Consider the following 6,000-nt stretch of genomic DNA (forward strand, 5'->3'; position numbering starts at 1 on the left):
CGAGGTTGGTCTGCCACAAAAGCCTGTTTATCTCAAGTGGTACTTTTCCTCTGATTACCCTTTTCCCCCTTATTCCACCTCCCTGAATCATCAGGAAGGGGGACGGGGCTTGTCAGGCTTGCTGCACGTAGAGCTGTCCTGGTCCTGTGGAAGGGCCAGGGTAAGGGTCATGGCAGACACTGGTTGACTTGGCTGACCCGAGTTCAGGGCAAGGAGTCCAGGACCACCTGGAGACAAATCTTGATGATGCCGAGGTTTTCTAACCGCAGTGGCAGTGGCTCTTTGCTCAGCCCGATTTCAAAACAGAAAGAGCTCGGATGATAGTGCAAGGGACCATGAGGTCTCTACTTGCTGGTTCTTGAAGAACTGGGATTAAGTCAAGTGAACCTGTCGGTCCTCTGCAGGACAGCCTCACGTGACCCTGTGTGAATGGGCTCTGGGGGTGCCCGGACAGCTGCCTTGATCTGTTGAGAAGAATACCATGGTTTACGTTGGGAACATTCACACCTGCTTAATCAGCCGGAGCTTTGTGAGGACAGATGGGATAAATGGGGCCCAGTGAATAGTATCTGGGCTTCTTAAAGAGCCCTTGACAAGATTCCACCTTGAAAGTTACACCTGGGTCAGAGATTGGACACAAAGATCCGAGATAACAGGGGCTGCTCTAGCCTGGGGAGTGTAACAATAGGTTCCTCCTGCTGGGCTGGTCTCAGTTCATCTTAGAAAGGACAACATCTGAAGACAAAATGTGTGCTTTAGGGTCAAGAGAGTTTGACTTGCCATTTCCTGCCTCGGACAAGGGGGCGGAGGGGAGAGAACCCTGGAGCTTTTGTTGGTTGTTTCCTGAACATATGTCCTAGCATGCCCATCAGACAGTATGTGCTAGAAAAATTTGCAAGGTCCTTGACTAGAGGTATTCAGACTTCGTTACAAGGTCCAGAGAGACGTAATTTAAGATCGGCAGGGACTGAGGACTCTGCCTCCAAATGAAAGGCAAGTGATGGCCTCACTAGTCTGAGGAGAGACGCTGAGAGGCAATGTGAATCACACCTCTAGAATCGAGAGTTGTGGGAAGGGTGAATTTCTAGAACTAAAGTTTAGCCAACTGCCTTCTTAGAATGCGTAAATGGTCCATTTTGAACAAAGAGGGTTTCTTCCCTTACTCAATGAGTAGTGAGTTATGTAACTGGATAAACCAAAGATGCTGTACACTGATGATGAAAGAAATCCCTGGATCCAAGAGGTGGATCAGAGTGGTATGGGGGAGGAAGGCAGCGTCCGAGGTGGCTGTGAGAGACTGGTGTTCTGCAACTTGCCCCTTGGGCCACTGGCCTCCACACAAGTCAGGCCTGGCTGGATCCTTTTGTGCCTCACATTGTGTGATTTGTCTGCTAAGTTCCCTTTTGGAGAAATGTACAAGCAAACAAATTTGCACGTCCTTGTCATATTGAAACAGACTCCAAAGATGAACTACCTAGAGAGGCCAGCTACTGGTGAGCAGAGGTCTCTAATGGCTCTGGATATGTGGACCTCCAACATCACATGGGATTTGGGGCAGTAATCTGATCTGTGACACGTCTGGCCTTGGTTTCTGCACGGGAGGACGAGGGAGGATGGGAGGACGAGGGAGGATGTAAGTCAGATGGGGTCCTTATCGTCAGGAAGCCACTGGGGAGAAACGGGGATGTGGGACTAACTGGTCTGGGGATGGTAGTGTGATAGGTATGCGTAGTGAGGCGGCAGAAAGGAAATGTGTGTAAAACGCAGAGGCGATGCGTTTGCTAGTATGGGACTAGGGAAGCGGCGGAGGGGGGGGGTCAATACAAAGCTCTCAAAAGCCAGGCAAGGCAATTGAAAATTCAAGGGAGGCACAAGCTAACGCAAATAATTGAATAGGATTTGACCCGATGCCCAGGGTGTATAAAGAAGATGAACTGAGTATGGGGTCGTCCTTGGGCTTGACAACGTGCTCAACACAACTCTACAGCCTAAAGCGCTCGGCTCCCTTCATAACCCCGTACACTCTAGCCTCTCCCAGACGATCTTGACTTGGAACTTACTGGTGAAGACAACCCAGTTCCACCCAAGGAGTACTTTTTGGACGTCCAGACTCAGAATGCAGTCAGACACATTAAAAGCGCTCCTCCCAGCCTCCCAGCCCATCACACCCTTGCATGCCAGCCATGCACACGCACACATCTTCTCCATTTCTTTGGGCACTGCTTCCAGCTCACCTGCAGTCCTCTGCCCACACAGGCCCTCCAGAGCTCCAAGGCATCTTAGGCCACACCCTTCTGCTCTGGCCTCCTGGCTCTGCAGAGAAACACAGAGAAGGATCCTTGGAGCCTGGTTCCCCAGACACCGTCCTGCAGGGACCTTGGGATTGCAAGGGAGTGGGGAAACCTGCAAGCATTAGACGGCCAGCTTGAGGGATGAACGGGCCAAATAACCATCAGGTTAAGGAGAATCCCTGCCTGCTTGCCTCCTGCTATCCCAGGTGGCTTGTGTCATTTTGCCCCTTGGGTGATCACAGTTTAAAAACTGCAAAGCTTGACTTCTTGCTGGGCTTTTCTCTTTTAGACTTCAGGAGCTGGGAAACAGGTTGGGGCCTGGACAGGAAGGAGCTGCAGCTGCAGGGACTCTAAGATCGTGGTCCCATCTGCCCTCTTGGCGCCCTCTCTGTGGGCTGGGAACTGTCCACATTTAGAATGGAGCTAGCCTGGACACCAACTATTGCCGAGTGATAGCAGGAAAGCTGCATTTACATCAAAGAGTGAGGTTTTCTAGAAAATGAGCAGATGGGAGTGTGAAACCTGCTTCTTGCTGGCAAGAAAATATTCTAACTCTCTAATGATGACATATTCTGATTTGAGGGTTCAAAACAGGAGAAGCTCCAAAGGGTCCCTTTACCCCTCCACCCTGACCTTTCACTGTTCTCCATCCCTAAAATACACCTCTTTCTACTCTTCTCTACCAGAACCCCTAGAGGAGAATTCCACACACTAAGCCTTTTACCCAGGAGGCAGGCAAGCAGGACACTCAGGCGAGCACCTCTTCAGCCTCTTGACCACCCATCCCCACCCCACCTCTCTCCACCATTCTCCCCCATTTCCTGCCAGACTCTGAGTTCCTGGGGAGTTGCCATCTGCTTTGTAAAGAAAGGTTTTGCCCTCCGGGTCACATAAGGAAGCTGCACCAGCTCCTCTGATTCCAGAGTTGACAGGGAGAAAGGAGAAAGCTATGCAGAAGTGTTTCTCAGGATCAAATTCCCATCTGTATCTCCCCAAAGAATCCAAAGTGGTCTCGGAAGACCATTATTGGAGTGAACGGGTGATTCTGAGTAATCCCCTTGTCTGTCTTTCCTGTAATCTTCTGGCCCAGACCACATGGATTAAAAGAGTGGTTTCGCCACATCTCTATAAGACATTGAGAGGACGAGATCCGATCGAAGATTGTGGTATTAGTTAAGACGCTCGTGGCTACAAGTAAGGATAAATCCAACTCAAAATGATTTAAAAACAAGGGATTTATCATCTCACATAACAAGACGCCACGATGTAGGGAAGCTCCAGGGATGGTTGCGTCTCAAAGTCATTATGAAGGATCCAGAGCCTTTCCATCTTTCAACTTTGCCAACTTCAGCATGTTGGATAGCTTTGCTCATGGTTGAAAGATGGTTGTAAAACTTCAATAAAGCTGAAAAAAAAAGATGGCTGTCACAGTTGTAGTAATAATACATCTTCACACGCAACTTCCTGCTGGTAGCAATGAGACTCTTTTTTTTATTCTCAAGTCTCCTTTGAAGAGCTAATACCCTCGTCCAGCAGACATCCCCTCACCTCTCATTGCCTAGAATCAGCTCACATGCCCTGAGCTGTTGAGTATGAAGGCTAACCGAGATTCATGCCCTGGTCGGAGGCCAGTTTTACCTGAAAGACGTGGCTACAGGGAGGGGGATGAACACTACCCTGAACAAATTAGGGGATGATCGGCAAGGAAGAAGGGAGGAACATCTATTGGGTAGGTGAACAACTGGGTTGACTACACCTGTGCGCTACCAGAGGGCAACACCAGTAGGCCTATAGGGCACTCTTGCTGCATCTGGGGTGGGGCATCAGCAACTTTGGCGGGGATAGACAACTTTGGCGGGGATAGACAACTTCATTGAGCTTCAGGGATTCCAGAATGTAGAGCTACAAAGAAAGCAATTCATCACCTTCTAGACATACCAGCTCAACTCAATTCCCATGGTCTCTTCAAGGACATCCAGGTCAATCTTGAATCTTTAGTGATTGGTTGTCCTCTACAGTAGTCCTGCCAAGTGGTTGCCCAAACACTGCTTGAACACCTCCAGTGGCAGGGATCTCACCACTTAACAAGCCATGTTATCTCTAGGGAGCTCTAAATATTAGAAAGCGTTTTCTGCCTACTCCAAAGTGTCCACACATGTACTGTTTGCTCAGTGATTAGGTGGCAGAGCCTTTGAAGTTGCTTGCTGTCAGTGTTTACTGGAAATGGAAGTTTTCAGATGTTTCTAACTAAAATTTCCTTGCAACTTCATATGTGTTGCCAAGAGATACTTAAAAAAATAAACAACCAAATAACTCTGGGAAATTTTTGGCTTGTCTTCATTAAGATCTGTAAATATTTTTCATAATTCAAACCCATTTTGGGTTTGACTGGTTTAAATTTTAACAAGAGATTAGACCATAGCATATCCTAATAACTAACATTTTGGGGGAAAATGTTTTAAGGAAATGCATTGCAGTATTAGCTTTGAAAGTAGTCATTGTATGTGAGTCCCACATTGCTCCTTCCCAGGTTAGATTGGAGAAGCCTAGCTGAACTGGTTGTCCCTGTGGGAAGAGGAGATCATTTCCCTTGGTGCCACCTTCACGCAGTGTAGGATGGTGTATTTGCTGTGTTCACATGAATCCAGATGAATGGGGAATAACAATGGCTCCCGCCTTGGCCATGACTGTTCAAGGGCTTGGTAGCATTGATTGCTGGGCTGCAGTGGGTAGGGGTTGGGGACAATGTCCCAGGGAGAGTCTAGGGTAGAGATTAAGGGACCTTTTTTCCCCCAGTGACTGTTCTTCTCTGACTACATGGATCACCACTGCCTAAGCAGACCAAAAGTAGTTGTCCAGGCTCACCAGAATAATGGATTCTAGTCAATTGTTCTCGAATCTCAGTATGATGCTATGGAAAGATTTTCTCTATGTCCAGCTGGGAAGACTGCCCATAAATATGCTTGCATTGTCAGAGACATGATATCACATTTTTTTTGAACTGAAGTATAGTTGACGTACTGTCATTATAATATATATATTATATTATATTATATTATATATATATATTATATATATTATATATATGTATATATAATATATATAATGTATATAATATTATATATATATATTATATATAATATTATGTTACAGGTGTACAATATAGTGGTTTACAATTTTTTAAAGTTATACTCCATTTATAGTTATTATAAAATATTGGCTATATTCCCCATGTTGGGCAATATATACTTGTAGCTTATTTTATACCTAATAGTTTGTACCTCTTTATCCCCTACCTGTTTTTTGCCCCTCCCCCCTTCCTCACCCCACTGGTCACCACTAGTGTGTTCTCTATATCTGTGAGTCTTCTTCTTTTTTATTATATTCACTAGTTTGTAGTATTTTTCAGATCTCACATATAAGTGACATCATACAGTATGTCTTTCTCTGTCTGACTTATTTCACTTAGCATAATGCCCGCCCAGTCTATCCATGTTGTTGCAAATGGCAAAATTCCATTATTTTTCATGGCTTAGTAGTATTCCACTGTGTGTGTGTGTGTGTGTGTGTACCACATCTTTATCCAGTCATCTGTTGATGGACACTTAGGTTGTTTCCATGTCTTGGCTATTGTAAATAATGCTGCTATGAACATTGGGTTGCATGTATCTTTTCAAATTAGAGTTGATTCCATCTATAATGTTACCCC

The sequence above is a fragment of the Delphinapterus leucas genome, chromosome X, assembly GCF_059928025.1.
Source record: "Delphinapterus leucas isolate spDelLeu-1000000601 "Yukka" chromosome X, BTC_Dleu_Yukka2, whole genome shotgun sequence".
Classification (NCBI taxonomy): Eukaryota; Metazoa; Chordata; class Mammalia; order Artiodactyla; family Monodontidae; genus Delphinapterus; species Delphinapterus leucas.